Source organism: Poecilia reticulata, chromosome 9, assembly GCF_904066995.2.
Source record: "Poecilia reticulata chromosome 9, P_reticulata-male-v2, whole genome shotgun sequence".
Taxonomy (NCBI): domain Eukaryota; kingdom Metazoa; phylum Chordata; class Actinopteri; order Cyprinodontiformes; family Poeciliidae; genus Poecilia; species Poecilia reticulata.
In genome coordinates, this window is record NC_088838.1 from 31,081,378 (window position 1) to 31,099,595 (window position 18,218).

Here is an 18,218-nt window from a genome sequence, read left to right on the forward strand (position 1 = left end):
GATATGTTGGCCTGTGATATGAAATTCTGTTTATTTTTAAAGTTATCATCCAATGGTGTGATCAACAATATGCCTTTACATGTAATAAATTTTTTTTTTTTACAAGAGCACAGAAGAGAAAAACAAAAGAACAAAAACCAAAATACTGCTTGAGCTTTGTTTGTGTTTTGGCTGATGACATCACATTTATGTGTGCATATTTGACAATTTAAAGATCTTCGATCATCAAATCAGCAGGCGCTGATCCTTCTCATAATCAGATTTTAAGTGTTTTGTCGCATTTTTTTCCTCAAAAATCCATAAATCGGTCTCACATAGGTTTGTTGCAGCCATGCAGAAAATAAGTAAACAGCTTTTGAGGAGGAATGTAATTAAAAACATGCAAATGTGGAGGATAGAAACAAGAGAGGTTACATCACCAGCTGCATTATACTTTTTGTGATGTTAAATAATTACGATAAAACAGAAAGACAAACAGAAAAACGACTGTAGGTGACGAACCCATTTTTGAATTTTACAAAAAATTTTAAAGTGTGGCTAAAAGTTTTAAACAATATAGGGACCAAAATGAGAAAATAATTTTTATAGAAGGGTTTTAAACTAAAGCAATTTAAACAGAAAATAAATCAGCTCAGTAACAAGCTAAGGAAATGTTAGCAGTTTGCTGAGATAAAGCCATCGCCCATTTTTGTACAATGCAGCTTTTATTATTTTAGTTATTCTTTGGAGTTATTGTGTAAAACACTGAAAAATAAAATTAATCAAAATAAAAATATTTGTAAAACATGTAATGCTTTATATAAATTAACCACAAAGATTAAATTTGTCTTCCTGCTTTTTGTCTCTCTGTCACACTTTGTTGACTTTTTGCTGACTCGTGTGTTTGCTGTGTTTCTGTTTGTAATGTGTTTAGTTTATGATGATATTCTTACAAATTTTGAATTCATCAAGTCCCACATTAGGACTTGTTTAATTTACCTTCTGGTAAGGAGTAAAATGGATATAAACTAATGTGATTCAGTGACTAATGTTCAAATAGCAAATCTCTGTGCAAAGAGTCGGGTGAGAATTCAACCATGAATCTTTATGTTAGAAGTTGTGTTAAAGCCGACAAGCTTAAATAAAATGTATGAAATTGACAATTAGTTGAAACTCTCCAACTGTTTACCCAATTTTTTACTCCTATTTCTGCAACATGATTGTGCTTTGATTCCTTTTAGTGGAATTTAAAGAGGGGGACATTATGCGGAAGCAGTAAATCCGTAGTGAGGTTCTTGGATAGCTCACTGGGTAAAGGTCTGGAAAATCTGCTGCTGAATCTAAATCTGGAAAAAGAAAGAAATCCATCTGGAGCAGCTGAGCGACTTTGCAGAGACGTGCAGAAACCACATGAAGAAGAAGAAGAGGATCTGACAGAGTGACGAAGACGTTCACATCATGATAAATTACAGCGCCGGTGCCCAAGTCAAACAGGTCAGATCACCGCAGAGGCATGTGACGGATGGGCAGAGGAAGGACAGGCCCAGCCCCCACAAACCCACAAACACCCCTGTGATATTCGGGGCCCTCATGCTTCTCTGCTTGTGTCATCGGGTCGCTTGTTCCCCAACTTCCCCTGCAGACATATTTGTCTCTGTACCAATCAACAGCCGAGCAGCGTGGGGCAGTTAAAGTTTCTGCTGAACTGGTATTTCCAGTAGAACCCTGTTAAAGGGACAGTGTTATTTAAAATTTCTTGATCTCTACAATGTGTTATAATGTTATTCCCTCATCAAAAACATAACATTCAGTTGTGCAAAACGCCTGGGTGGACCTAGCTCCGCCTTCAAGGCACAGCTCCTCCTCAGAGCTGCAGTTTCCATCTCACAGAGTAGTTCTCCTTCACGACTCGGCTCCTTCAGACTAGCCAGCAGTAATTAGTAAAGATCTGGTGGAACTGACCATCTGCTGAGCTCATTATATGAGCTACGTCTCGGTGCAACACTGGTAAAAACGTTGTTAAAGGGTCAAAGAACAGGAGTTTTAAAAGAAAGAGGCCCAATTTCAAAGAGTTAGATTACAATGTTTGACATACATAACATTTTTATGACAACTAAAGGTAGCCTAGTTACTTGATCATGCTATAAAATGGCACTATATGGCTGGAAAATACATAATACAGCCATACCTAAGAAATATATTTTTAGGTTTTTCAGACAATTGATTATCAGCAGAGTTGGCAAATGTGATAGGCCAACACAATGTGTCTGATCCCAAATCAAGTCAACACAACCTTTGTGTTTTTTTTATACAACGTATGTAATTATGTGAAACAAATTAATCTTTATAACTTTTTATTGTTTCTTTTATGTTCACCCAATAAATTATTATTCTGAGGCTTGCAACATGCAGTCTAATTTATGCAGTAATGACATCTATTTTTTAATATGTTATGCATGTTATACACAACGTCTGCCAGCAGGGGGCACATTTGAGTGTGAGGGGAGTCAGATTCTGCTCCGTTTGGGGGCGGAGCCAAATGTTTGACTCCCCCCACTGCAGTTATGGGCTGCTGTGATACTGAACGGTAAGGGTAGATGTTTTCGGAGAGACTAGGTATTTGAATTTAATTCCTCCTTTTCCTCCTTTACGTTGACAGTCAAGTGAGACGGAAACTTTTCGGTGAATCAATAGACTAAGAGTAACAGGAGTTTCCAAAGCATTTACTAACTGAACCAAACTAACTTTTGACTTCACAGAGAGCTGAGCTGTACAGGCAGCAAGAGAAATATTCAGATGAGGACGCATCTTCACAAAACACACACACACACACGCACACACACACACACACACACACACACACACACATTTTATCTGTTTTAAAGTTAGTCTTCAGGCTTGACACGAGGTCAGCTCCTCCTGTTGCTGCCTGATTGGGGGGGAGAGGGGTTCTGCTGCCTCATTATTACTTATTGATGGTCTAAATATACACAAACACCGTCGCCTTTTGTAGACTATTTCCGACCCACAATGCACTCAATCTACAGGTCTGCTGACAGGGACAAATTTACACATAATGTCCGCTCCGCGATTATCCATGTGAATCCACATAACAGAATGTCTCTGGTGGACGCTGCCTGGTTGGGTCTGACTTCTGTTAAAGGTAAGCAATGTTTTTATCTGAAACTCTCACTAAAACAGCACCTGCAATTGAATTATTGCTTAGCTATTAGCCGAAAAGTCAGCATTAAGCAACAGGATGACATCTCCTGGTATTGTGTCGCGTCACATCTTTGTTGACTTTTTACTTTAAGAAACAACTTTTAGCTGCTGTCTTATATTTTTCTTCAATTCTTATCATTTTCTCATTTTAAACACTTATTGAAAAGTATGTAGCCTGGTAAAAACCAGGTCCTTTTCTGTAAACAACCCTGTGTGGAGTAGGGCCACAACATATTTTCCAGAAATACAAAGTCTTACACATTTATCTTTCTCTGACTTTATTTGCTCAATATTTGGAAGAGTTCCCAACATAGACTGAACGCCTTCGTTCACTTCAACCCTATATGCCAACTACAGCTTTAAAAGAAAAATTAAACAACAAAAACCGACATCATTCACAACTCCTTCTGTTCGCTGACTGACCCGGTCGAGACTCTATTGGAGGAATAGAGCTCAATGGGAGAAATCCCAGACTGAGCACAGAAGGGAGATGAGAATTGAATGGAAATGACATGACGCCAACTCCGCCCCCATGAGGAAGTAGAGCAAACCTCCACAAACAAACCGTTATAATGGCACAGGGAGTGGAACTCAAAGCATTACCTGAGACATTTTTGAGTCAGTTTTGCCTCATCAGTCAACAGAGAGAAAGACAAAAATCAAGAAGATTCAATGAGTCCTACATTTCAGGGAAACAACAGATTAATCAATGTTAAAGTCTCATTGGATGTGAGTGTGAAAACCGATGAGTAAAGCCTTAAATGACACCAGTTTCTGCAAATCTGCCTTTAGGAAAATGCTTCAAAATAAACAGAAGCATAAAAAGGTGCTTAAATGTAAATAACAGTTATTGCAGCACGTTTTTATGCTGCTATGGATCTACTATAGGAATTTACACACATAAAATCAAGCATAATTCCCTTCACTTATTAATCTTTGACTATCAATAAGCGTCAACGGCAACTACAACATGTTGACGAACATGTTGTAGTTGCCGTCAATCACAGTTTCAAGCAACTGAACGTGAAGTCGACTGCAGGCCCTGATCCATTTCTTGCATCATTCCTGACTCCGTTTGGGTTTTGGAAATGTTATATATATATATATATATATATATATATATATATATATATAATTTAATGGCTGTATGACGTGGTGTGGCTACACACTAACGTACAGTAGGAAAAATAGCTGTTCAAAATTTCCTATTACTTTCCTTAAAATCTTCTTCTTTTCTAAAATCTTAATTTTCAAGGTGCATACCGCCCCCTACTGTACGTTAGTGTGTAGCCACACCACGTCATACAGCCATTAAATTATATATATATATATATATATATATATATATATATATATATATATATATATATATATATATATATATATATATATATATATGTATATATATATATATATATATATATATATATATATATATGTATATATATATATATATATATATATATATATATATATATATATATATATATATATATATATATATATATATATATAAAACAAACAATATATTTATGACCGCACCGCATTAGCAATCCCGAACTCCGCATTGTTGACGGACATTCAGTTACTCCAGGGGCGTGTACTTCCGGACAAATTGCGACCGCTGATTGGTCAACTTGACAGGAGGCGCCCTGTCAAGTTGTAGAGGAAAACAGTAAAATTAGCTAACGGTAAAATAGCTTAAAAAAGGGGGGGAAAAGGTAGGATGTTTTATGGTCAAGAAATTTGATTTGAGAAAATGTTTTTTCCATCTGAATTTGTTGTTTTGTAATCTATATATTTTTATTATTTTGGTCGTTAAAATATTTTGCACATAACTTCATATTTATTGCTTGTGTGACTTCATTTGCTAAATATTATATCAGATTTTATGATCAGTCACTCAGTACTTGACTAAGTTTTTACTAAGTGTTTCTTGCTCTTCCTGGAGTCATTTAGTGATTCTACTGTACAAAACATCAGCACGTCTTTCTCAGTAATCCATGCATCTCGCCCTGCATTCACACAAAAAGACACAAGCACAAGCAATTTTATTCATATAAAAAATGTTTAAGGCACTTCTTGATTTTAGTCACTGTAATGAGAGAGGAAATGGACACAGAGATATTCAGTGAAGGATCCTTGGATGCAGTTTTCTAAACTGCATCCATCTTTACAAATCTCTGCATTGGAGAAGCTGCTTTGCTTGCTGTTCCTCATTTGTCATTCAGAGACTCGGCCTGATGACACTGAAGGTGGTCGGATTACTTTAGTGCGCATTCTGCTGGTGAGCTGGTCCTTTACTCCTTTTGAAGTACATCTCCATGACAGCCACTGCATACAGTTTTCTTAGAGGCCGGGGCAAACATGTTGCCCCCCCACCCACCGAATCCCCGCCTCCTTTCCCCCCAGCAGCTCCCCCACCCCCACCCCTCCCTGTCATGAAAGTCAAGCCAACTTTATCTGTCACAGTAATGACCGGAGCGCCAAGCCACTCTGACACTCTTGGCTCAAGCGCGGAAGACTTCCTGGCTAAAACAGAACGATATCTCACTCATGTACAGCTGGCAGACGTCCACTTCAAACTCCCAACAGCACCGGAGACACACTTACGCACAAAAACAGTCACAATTTAACAGGCAATGGACGTAAAAAATGAAACTGAACCTCAAATGTATCACAAATATGAAAAAACCCTGAAATGAAGCATCAGAAAATAAAACAGCATAATGCATAATCGCATAAATGTTCAGAATTATTTAAAAAAAAACTAATTTAAGTAAATAAAAAGCCAAGACATGATAAAAATAGAGTAATATTTGCCCCGCATGTGAGAGCTGCAGCATGTGGTAAAGTTTTCACTCCTGATTTAAAGGAACAAATAGTTTTTGTACATTTCTGGCTTCCAGAGCCAAGGAGCACAGAAACCAAATGCTGTCTTCTTTTATTTAGTTCTAGTGCCGGGGACAGAGTGAGCACATCTCTGATGACTGGAGGGGTCTCCAACATTCATACTTGACCAGCAACTGAAATGCATTCATGTCAGGGATCATTCAGTGCCTTAAAGATCATCAACAGGTTTTAAAATCTATCCTTTTACAAACATGGAGCCGGACAGGATGAAGTGATCCATATTCCTGGTGTTGGTCAAAACTCTGGCAGAAACATTTAGTCATTTCCTGTATTTTCTCTATGAAGCTGGAGAAAATTCTGACCAACCCACTCATGAACATAGTGGACACAGTGACTCAGTGACTGTTCTTTGGTCAGGTAGTGACACAAAAACAGAGTTGTGTTTTAGCACACAGTAGATATTGAAGATGGCGATCTGAGCTGGTGGGATATAATGGATATCTAAAAGGGGTGAGAACGGAGCCTTGAGGTACCACACATTTAATTTTCACTTCCATTTTCTAACACCCTTGTCCTTCAGTGGGGTCAGGAGGTGCTGGTGCCTCTCCAGCTAACGTGCCGGGTGAGAGGCGGGATCACCCTGGACAGGTCGCCAGTCTGTCGCAGGGCAACACAGAGACACACAGGACACACAACCATGCACACACACACTCACACCTAGGGGCAATTTGGAGAGGCCAATTAACCTGACAGTCATGTTTTTGGACTGTGGGAGGAAACCGGAGTACCTGGAGAAAACCCACCATGCACAGGGAGAACATGCAAACTCCATGCAGAAAGACCGGGGCCGGGAATCAAACCCAGAACCTTCTTGCTGCAAGGCAACAGCTCTACCAACTGCGCCATTGCACAGCACTTGCTGAGATGTATGATGTTAAAAAAAAAGATTGGAACTACTTTAGCATAGCACCAGACAATCTTGTTCAATTTTCTAAGGAGTTCCAAGGAAAATGTAAGTTATGTTTGAAAGCCTACAGGCTAGCTTCATTTTCAGATTCAAAATGACCATCAGTCAATTTGAACCTGATGGATCAGGTTCAAATTGAACATCTGACTGAAATGTCTAGTTTCAGTTGAAACTCAAAATTTGACTCAAGTCACACAGTTTGAAAGACAATCATCCCTGATACTGACCAAACGTATGCTAACTTTTAAATAACTAAAGGTTGAAAATATCAAAAAATTAAAAAAAACAAGTTTTGTTGTAAAACCTTTTTTATATATGTGACAGCCGACCCTACTGTCACACAGACCTGAATGGTAACTGTTTGTTTTGTTCATCCTTAATATTAATTTAGACATTAATTAGTGAATAGTTTAGATTTTTATTTTTGAAAATTTTCATTAGCTTGACTTTTTAGTTGACTATTTGAAGTGCACACATTTAGTTAACTATATTTGTCAGTTCTTTATATTTTTGTTAAAAGCAACAAATTAATTTATTTGTTTTGAGTTACCAGTTTCCTTTGGAGCTTCTGCTGGAGGGTCACAGAAGAGCTCCAGCTAATTGATATCCATATATGGCTGGCAAACCTCCTCAGCGGGCCGTTCCATTTGTTTGCCATGGGACGGGGAAATTTGGTTTTCTTTAATTTAATTTGACCAGTTCTTTAATGTCTCTTCTATTTGGTAGTTTCAGTCCAATGTTTGTTTAATTTAAAGATTTGGTGTTGTATTGATTAGTATTTGTTTAAGTTTATGTATGTTTAATTACCCCTTGTGTGTCAGCTGTGGTCTGATCAGCCACTATTTAAGCTCCTCTCATGTCTTGTTTGTTAGGTCACTTTTGTGCTTGAGTTCTTTGTGTTACTACCTGAGTTGGAGTTTGTTATGTTGACCTCAGTTTTTGGGCCCAGTTCTTCATTGTTTAATTAATTTTGAACTTTTTTGTAATAAATTAAGATTATTTTTGGATTCCATTCAGCGTCTCTCTGGCTGGTTTATGCAAGAACCCTCACAATATAACAAAAAAATTTAAATAAAAAACGTTTTCCTGCATTTAGCAAATATGAATATTTTATTAATTCTAACTAAACTTAAGAAAGGTTTGGTCTAATTTAACTCCAGACAATGAGGGATAAAAGTCCATGTGTCTTTTTATTTGTTGTATCTGGTTTCCACTGTAGCTGCACAGGTTATCAAACTGTTGTATTTAGTTGCATTGTGTGAAAACGCAGCCATCACAGGAATGTTCAGTTTGCTACCTGTGTACGTGTCCAAGTGCAACAAGCTCTGGCTCGGGCTGGAGTTCATTCATCAGCTGTAAAATCAACACGGCATGCTGCCTCGGTTAGGTATGTCTGGCATCCAGCAACAAACGGATCGGATTTTTCCTTCTTATATTTAAGAGCAAAAACCGAGAAGCACTGAAATAACACTTAGACGATTTAACCAAGCAGTTAAGTTCCTTTAATTGATTTTAATTTGAGCTTCGTATTCAGGATCCGTTGAGCAGACATGCCGCGTCAGATCTTCTTAGATGTTTGTTGTTTTAAAATCTTTTTTTAGTCATCCAGTCATTGCTAAAACTGTTGGCAGATGCATAAAATGTTGTGAAAAGGTATTTTACCCTCCTCACAGACTTCTTAATTATTTTCTCCTTTTGTCACGTTTAAATATTTTACATCTTTGAACAAATTTCTCTCTCAAAGTTAACCTGAGTAAATACAAAGAGTGACAGTTTAATCGCCACTCTTAAGGATTACATTTGACTGAACACATTTCTTTTGGGGGAACATGTTCGTTTCATGTGAGGCCCAGTAGTCATGCAAACAATTCACAGTTTTTAGATTATTCTACAATGTGAATCAGAGCATCGTGATGTATATTAAAAAATCATATTTATGTACTGCAGGTTGTGCGCAGTCAAATTATCCTGCTATAATCCATGTGTGGGGTTTCTTCTCTTGCACAGAATTGGGTTTTCTTAACATTTTTCACAAGAACATCTTCACGAGTAAAGAGTGGAAACAAAATGTCCAAAAAGAGCAACTACCTCCAAAAAACCAGGCCCAGTTTGATGAAGATCTGTGAATTTTCAGAAATCATGGAGTGCTGTCACACGGTAAATTAAAGGTCGATAAACAATCGGAATTTAAAAACTGTAGACCTGGGTGCTGTGGTGGCGCAAGGGGCAAAGCACAACACATGTTTTGAGGCCTTAGTCCTCATGCCGGTGGTCACAGGTTCAATTCCCAGCCTGGCAACATTTGCATGTCTTCCCCCTCTCTCATAACCCTCCTTCCTGTCAAACTACACTGCTCAAAAAATAAAGGGAACACTTAAACAACACAATATAACTCCAAGTAAATCAAGCTTCTGTGAAATCAAACTGTCCACTTAGTAAGCAACACTGATTGACCCGACAAGGGTCAATCAGTGTTGCAGTATACTTTCAAATAAAGGCCACTAGAGCCAAAAAAAAAAAAAAAACTGCAGACCTGTGGTCAAGAAACTAATTGACTGTCCAGGGAAGGTCATTAACTCCAAACTCATAGAAGGCAAAAAGGTTTCAATAAAAATATGTAATAAGTTAGTAATCTTTAAACTGAAGATTAAAGGTTACTCTTGGATTCCTGTGAGGAAAAACAGACTGGATTTATCTTCAACCCTAAAAGACGTGAAGACTGGAGGAAAAGGAAAAGTGCTTCTGACTTTAGAAGTGGCTGATTAAATGTTTCAGCCTCTTCATCTTCAACCTGACTTTGATTCATATAATATTTCTGTCTGGAAAAAATAGAAACCTTTGGATTCAGAGTGTTGTCCAGAAACTGCTGAGGTCTCACCTCATGTTCCAGGTTGCCAGTTTGGATCCACTGGCAACCTGGAAAACCCCAGCCGTGGTCGTCCGGGGAAACCCAAATGGATGCCTGATTAACTATATAAACTAGTTAATATTTAGCTTCATTTTGTTCTGTGATTGGTGAGAAGAACATTCAGGCCATAAATCTGAACACGAGGCTCTCCATTAAGAAATGTTTCAGGAAATCACAGCAAACCTCTAAAGAAGCAGTCAAAGTGGAACAAGTCAAAGTTTCCCAGCAGGAAAACTTTGACTAAACAGATGTTAGTCTGCAAGAATTGTTGGTTATTTTACTGATGCTGTGTTATTATAAACTTCAAAATGGAGTCAGACGACAACAACTGTTTCATAATTTGTCTAAAAACAAACTTTGAATATGATTCTACTGACATCCATTCAAACTGCTGGTTTTCTGTTGCAGCTGCATTTCCCTCTGCAGAGTGAATCTCCATCCAGTTTCTCCTGGTTGCTGATGAGGAGCTTCCTAAAAAGACTCAGCAGGGAGCATTTCATCACCAAAAGCCCCATCCGGTGCATTTCTCCACCTGACTCCTAGCAGCAGGAATCAAGTTCTGCAGAAATACAAATCTGTTCCTGGAAAGAAAACGTCTCAGTTTGTGCAGACTTCTGTTTCGAGTTGTACAGTTTTTAGCTTTTATTCTTGTTTTAGGTTTCAGCAGTGTGTGCAGGCATGTCGTTGAACCCATTTAAAGAATGCAGATTCCTCCATGTCGGGAACTAAGACTTTGATTGTCAAGCACCAGAAAGACGAAGGGACCGTTTCAGACAGTTTGTAATCGGAGGAAAGAAATTTCAAACTTTTTGTCCTTTACTATAAATTTCTTTTAAATTGGGATTCTGTAGAGTAATTATGAGGAGTCATCGTCTTCCCTTCAGTAAACAGTGATCACAGTCAACTCAGCTTCTAGTGTCAGGAAGGAAATTGTCATGAAGGATTCGAGCTGAAGGGAAAAGCAGATTTCCACCAAACAACTAAAACACACTGAATTCCACAAGTGCTGCTGGTTAGATGTCATTCCTGCAGGAGATTGTTGTTTTACTGTTTTATCATCACAAAATATTTAAACCCAAACATCCCTGAGTCTATTGGATGACACTAGCTGTGTTTCCATTTACCATGGTTGTGTGATTTCCCATTTAGAAAATTAATTTGTTTAATGGAAACAGGAATTTTGAAAACACTTGTTTTTTGATAAAAAGTTTTTTTTTTTAGCTGTATCAAAATTGGTTAATTTCACAAAACTGCAATGAAAACACTTTCTTTGCATCACCTGAGTCACAGGATCAACAACCTGATCTTGCCGCTGGCGCCAACCAAAAAGGAGGAGACAACAGGAAGTAGCTGGAGGATGATGGGACAGAACGTTTTTTTGATAACTTATCGAGTGAACAGTCTTATTCACATGATCTAAATTGCACTCTTTATTTAAAGGAAACACCACAATTGCAAAAATTTTGTTTTTTTCAATGTGAGTGGAATACAGACAAAGTTTTGTGCACTTTTATAATGGAAAAGCAGCTGGTGTACAATAAAAACACCACATTTAACAGTGCAACATCCATGTCTTTTAAAATCATTGTGTTCCTTTTGGGATTCCCTTATTCCTAAGATTTAAAGAATGAAACCGGATTCTTTGTCAGAGGTTGAGCTGTCCTTTCTCTCAGCCCAGAGGGATGGATGTGGATCAGACGTTTTACCACTCGGCTCCCCTTGCAGACAGGTGGCATGTCTGTAACAAGCGAACAGGTGTTGCTTTGTGGCTCCACTGAGACTCAGCAAACTGAAAAGGATGAAGTTCAGTTAAAACTCCTCTTCTAAGCTCAGGCTTTGCACTTCAGATGCGTCTTCTGACTCTTTCCCCCGGCGATTTGCTTTCCTCCCAAGCTTCTCATGTCACAGACGTCTTTCATGGCCAGACTGGAACTCGTGATGATGGAGGGTTTAGGGGGGAAACGGCGTCCCACCGCAGGTCAAAGAGCTCTGCAGAGGGAGCGGCATGGCCGGTGGCGAGGGCTGGCTGGCCGCTGCAGGCGACAGTCGGCAGGTCTCCAGAGGGTCAGGCTGACGATGGTGGGAAGCGCCGAAGGAGCCGAGCCAGACCGTGTTTGGAGAGTCAGCACAACTTCTGACATAACATCAGAGTCAACATTAGGTCAGCTGGTAGTGATTTTGTTTGCGTGTGGCCTCTTCACGTCTTCATTCTAGTGCCAAGCGGTTTTATAAACACTGTAAATCATATTTCCAACATGAAGGGAAGTTGGCTGAAGCCCCAGCAAGACACCCCTGTTAAAACATGTCCAAATATTAATTGGCTTTTTAGTACAAATGAAAACAAGAATGAAAAAGGAAATCCAGGAACATCGGGTGGCACAGCACGTTTTCATGGAGGGCAGGGAAAGGCTGGACCTTTTTTCATTTAAACCAGGATTTCTCATCAACAAAATTAATCTAAATATTATCATTACCAATTAAAGGAGTCAAAGATTTAAGATTAAGCAACTATATTTGAATTAGGAACCAACAAAGGCAGATATAGGGAGATAAAACATCCGTAAGTGGAATGCTACATGTACTAAAACCATTAAGTACATTTTAAAATAAACTCAATCAAAAAATAGCTTTAATTAAACAGATTTGATGCATCTTCGTAAATACAATTTTATCAACAACAAAAAAAGATTAGCAAGTATATACAATATAGAAAAAAATAAGTTGTTTCTAAAGAGTTGATTGGCATGAAATTTACATTTCATTTACAGCTGTTGGTAAAACCCGAATAAAGTACGAAGAAGCTAAAACAAATCAGAACATAATTTAACAGTGGAATGGCAGTAAATAAGTGTTAGAAATTATTTTGTAGAATAGTCAGAAGAGTCTGTTTTGTAAAGCTCAAGTGAGATCTTGACACTTTTTACATCAAATGCTTCAAATCTAGAAGGTTCTTGAATCCTCTTTTATAAAAGCTCTGGTTTCCAGTCGTTTCCATTTAATGAAATTGTTTTGTGAGCCACTGGTGACTCTGGCAACTTTATTTTATTTCTTTGAAACCACATGAGAGTTTCTCTGTGTAGATGTTTTACATTTCATTTTCAGATTTCCTTCAAGACATCCATTCATTCAGTTGAAAGACATTCTCCAATAAACTGAACAAAAGTCCCACCACATGATGTTCCACCTCCGTTTGGAGGGAACTCACCTGGGACTCAAAGTCAATTTCAAAGAACTGTGTGATTACGTACAATGATTTTGTCTTTCATGAAAAAAACAACGGATCCAAAAGGCAGCAGATGACCTTTCATTGCCTGTTTACTATTTATTCATGACTGATGATAAAATGTTCATCTTTGCCTTTGGATTCCTCTTCTTTCTGGAGCAGATTGAAGTTGTTATTTACTTGTAGACTCAGATTGGTGCCTTTATGATTCTACAAATGAACACAAGCAACAAAGATCTATCTGCAGACTGTCTGACCAACGCTGACCACCAGATGAGTCTTGTTTTGTTTGTGACTTTGGTCAGAGCTTCCCGGGAGTCATGCCTGTCCTCTTATTGATTATTATCTGCAGAACCTGCTGTCTGTTGATTACCGACTCTATAAATCTGCTGAAAGCTGGGATCAATCGGGCGAAGGAATCAGTCAGGATCATCTGTGTTTATGCGACTCGGGGGGATTACCTCACTGCTGCTGGAATGGCCTCAGAGGAATGGCTGACCGTTATAGAACAGTGGGACTAAACACTGCCCCGCTGTTTACATAAAAGGTAAAGCAGGCCCGGCCCGGCCCGGCCCCGTGTGCCAGAGACAATTAGGCCCCTGTACCAGCTGTAATCCACAGGCGCGTGAGCTAATCAAATTCAGACATTGCTGGGCCCCTTAAAACAATGAGGGAGGGATTAGAGAGAATGCATGCCAAGATAGAAAATGCATGAGCATAACTTGGACTGATCCTCAGACGGACGCTGGAAGATGCTCCACATTCAAGGCTGTGCTGGACTTTTTCATTGTCTGACATTTTGAAAGATGAGGTCAGAAAACAAACCCACCATAATCTGTTTTAACTCTTCAATTTTTAAATTGACATACTCAGTTGCGTTTTATTTTCCCTTCTTTTTATTGAAAAGCTTAAGAAGCTGAACGGAGGATCCACATTGTCCCGTCACAGGTTGTCACATCAACATAACGCAGCACAGAGTTGAACATTTCTGCACATCTGCACCAAGTAGGTGTGTGATAACTGAGCCTTCACGTTTTTTCATCACCATAAAAAAAAAACACTGTCAGAGATGGAAATTATTTGATAAATGCAACCCCTGTACCGCATTTTAAAAAATTGTTAAATTAAATCCAAGGTCATGAGATGTTTCATAAAAACTGGTGAAAGACTAAGAAAAATATTTGCATAAAATAATTCAATGTATTTTGACAATATCTTCCATTTTAAAGATGAAAATGTTTCTTTCACTTCTGATTAATATTTAAATTAATATACAGTTGAACTCATTTTTACTCATTTGTTCATCTTGACCAATCCTGTTCTGGGGCCAGACCTTTAAAGTATGGTGTTCCCCAAGGGTCAATTTTAGGGCCCAATTTTTTTATCTTGTATTTACTGCCTCTTGGTAAGATTTTTCAAAAATGTAATATTTCTTTTCATTGCTTTGCAGATGACATCCAGATTTATTTGCCCCTTAAAATGCAAAATGGTATAAATGATTCTCTTCAGCTGTTGCTAAACTGTTTAGCTGAAGTTAAATTATGGATGGAAAAAAACTTTCTTCACCTCAATGAAAGCAAAACTCAAGTTCTGTTATTTAGTCAAAAACTTCAGACTACAAACCCAGATCAGATTCTTGGTTCTTTGGCTCGGTCTTATCAAACCTCTGCTAGGAATCTTGGTTTCACTTTTGACAGCTTTTTAAAGTTAGATAAACAAGTTAGTTCTGTCGTTAAATCGAGTTTCTACCACCTTCGGCTTTTAGCAAAAGTTAAATCTGACTTCTGTTTTAAGGACTTTGAAGGACTCAACCATGCCTTCATAACAACTCGTCTGATTCCTGCAACTCTTTATATAGAGGGATGGATAAATCACAGATTCAGCGACTTCAACTGATCCAGAACGCAGCAGCAGCACGGCTTCTCACAGGAACCAGGAAGCATGACCATATAAGGCCAACTCTGGCATCTTTACACTGGCTGCCTGTTTTTTATCGAATAGATTTTAAGATTATTTTGTTAACTTATAAAGTTTTAAATGGGTTAGCCCCCCCCCCCCTTATCTTCGGGACCTTTTAAATTTCCGGTCTGTGTCCAGAACCCTAAGATCTAATAATCAGTTATTACTGAATGTTCCTCGGACTCGTCTTAAGAGGAAAGGAGATCAAGCTTTTTCTGTTGCTGCTCCTATTTTATGGAACAACTTACCTTTCCAGATTAGATCTGCCCACAGCCTGAATAATTTTAAATCACTTCTTAAAACTCATTTTTACTCTTTGGCATTTAATTGATGTATTGTTTTGTGCTCTGTTTTGTCATTTGTGTTGTTGTTCTTGTGCAGCACTTTGGTGCATTTTTATACCTGTTTTAAAGAGCTATATAAATAAATTTGACATTGACATTTATTATTTTCTGTTTCAGGTCAGTCAGGGTTAATAAAATTGTTTCACAAACCAAATTAACATAAAGTAAAAAAAAAAAAAGTTTTTCCTTTACTTCTTTCTTCAAAATAAAGCAGAGCAACTCATTTGAGAAGACCAGGTGAGATCTACTGTAGTGGTTTTTCCTCCCAATACTTTATTTGAAGAGCTTCCGATTAGGGAAACATGATCTTCAAACCAAACCAACCCTTCACACATGGCAAGACAGGAAGGTTCTGATGAGTTAATAACCTTATGATATTACTTTTATCATAAAACACAGAGGCAATACTCTGGTTAGACATTTTAAAAGTGTCAAATGATGAACACATGAGGCTCATGAATGGAGCAGGAACAGCGACAGGCACAAAGAGAACAAGACAGGCCGCAGAATCCAAAGAGGAACAGAACAAACTGAGAGGCTCAGCAAACACATGAGAGAGGAAGACAATCAGACCAGGCACAGGCGGACTGAACGAAGCTGACGAGGAAACATGAAAACAGCATGAAGCAGGACAAAACACGACAATAAACCAAGAAACCCAACATGAGGAAATAATGTGGCAACAATAAAAATGTACTAAATATGACAAGACCGTTAGAATATAAATAAACCAGAAGAAAAAGATCCAAATGCAAACACCAAACACCAAGACACCCAGAGATACAGACACATTTTATACAAAATCCATTAATGGTTCCCTGATAAGGGAAATATGGCGACCAAATCATAAAAAGGTTGGAATCATTTCTCAGAGTGAAAAATAGAGATAGGAAGTTGGGAGTCAAATATCTAAGAGCTTTCAGTCGATTCATGAGACCAAAGGCAGAAACCTCTGCAGGGATCATGTTAACTGCATCAATCTGTGCAAATATCCTACAAATTTGGACATAATTTTAGAAATATCCTGCCAGTTGACGTTTAGATTTGTGTGAAATCAAGAGAAATGCGTGAATGAACCCTCCTGTAGTCCAAACCTAAAGTACTAATTTATGAAAGGGTTTTTATTTTATTTTATTTTTTACAGTGGATAGATGCTTTGCTTGGTTGTGTATGGTGGCAGAGTGTGTCTGAGGCCTAATTAAAGTAAGACAATTTTTTCTTTCCATTATTATCAATATTCAAATGTTTGATCTGCATTTAAAATCTGTACAATTTTAGATCCAGCCAAGAAAATATTGAGTTGAGCATCATTGACGGGTGCAGGCGTCCCTGGGTAATCTGCTGAGCAAATAATCTCACTACTGTTGAAAATAACAGTACATTTACTTGTCTCTGTATATCTGTTGTTACAGTAGATTAATTATATTAATTTCCTCTATAAGATATCAGCCCAGGAGAAAATCAAGCATATTTTTGCATCTGAAGACATAAAATTATTAAATGTTGCAATATATCAAATAACAGGACTGATAATAATAATAATGATTATGAGAAAAATGTAAAAAGTAGAAAATAAAGATGTTCAGATGTGCACACCTGGCCTGTGGCTCTGCAGGCTGATTGGACTAAAGTACCCATATGAAGGCGTGTCTCATTTCTGACACTCTGTGTGTGTCTGTGTGTGTCTGTGTGTGCATGCGTGTGCGTGTGCGTGTGTGCGTGCGCGTGTGTGCGTGTGTACGAGTGTGAGAGAGAGGACAGACAATCCAATTAGTGTGAGCCACAAAGGAGGCCATCATTATCTCTCAGCTGCAGCTTATCAAACCATTTATTTGCTGCTTTTGAGACTTTGGTTTTATTTTCGATTTGGTTCAGAAGAAATGATGACATTGTTTATAAGTGTAAACGTGATTTGTATAAATATTTTTATGCACATACACATATTGCACATATATCCTGTTTCCTGTCTGTCAAACTGTGATATCCATCTTTGGGTTTTTTCAAGTGCTTAACTGAAGAGATTTAGTCCATTTGTGTGTTTGAAACAGAAGAACTGATTTAAAATGAGTTCCTCTCGAAGCTGTCTGATGTGTTGACGCTACATTGTGTCTTCCTTTAGGTTTCAGCCATTTTACACCAGAATGATTCAATTCTCAGAGGTGAACAACTCTAGAAACTGCAAATGAGGGAAAAATTCTAATAACTTTATAAGAAAGTTGCACATTTCAAGTTTTAAATAATTTGTGTTGTTGAAAAGCAAATGCAGGTCCATAAAAAAAGAAACGTTCAGGTCTTTGTCCTCAGTTTTATCTCAGTGGTCATGTTTTCTGACCTGTAGTCAGTCTTCATCACCTGGTGTTGAACAGAACTGCAACATTATTGAAGAACTTTATTTTAGATATTTACCTCTGCAACTTTTTAATCAAGTAACAACAAACTTTAGCGCATTAGTTTAATTATATGACTGAAGTAGTGTACAGAAAAGAAAACAGTTTTCTAAATGTTTGTGCATGTACATTTTGACCTAACTGGTAAACAACGTCCACCTGTAAGTAATTTAATCTGAGTGTAAATCCAGCTGTTCTGTTTCTGCAGCGGACAGGTCAGGGAGGAGTTTAAAGGATGTTAGGTTTTAAGCAGAGGCGGTCTGAGCCCGTTTGGTGCCTCAGGACTCAGAGCGCCATCCGACTGCACCAAACTCCAGTTGTTTTGTGTAGAAAATGTTAGAAGCAAATCAATTTCCTTCCACTTCACAGTTATGCA

The 18,218-nt window shown here is 38.0% G+C and overlaps 1 long non-coding RNA gene across 1 annotated transcript in view; it reads right to left on the reverse strand.

The window, feature by feature from the left end:
• LOC145552870 (uncharacterized) overlaps positions 1 to 18,218 on the reverse strand; it is a 254,817-nt gene that overhangs the window by 188,103 nt on the left and 48,496 nt on the right. The gene's annotated exons all lie outside the window — the stretch shown is intronic.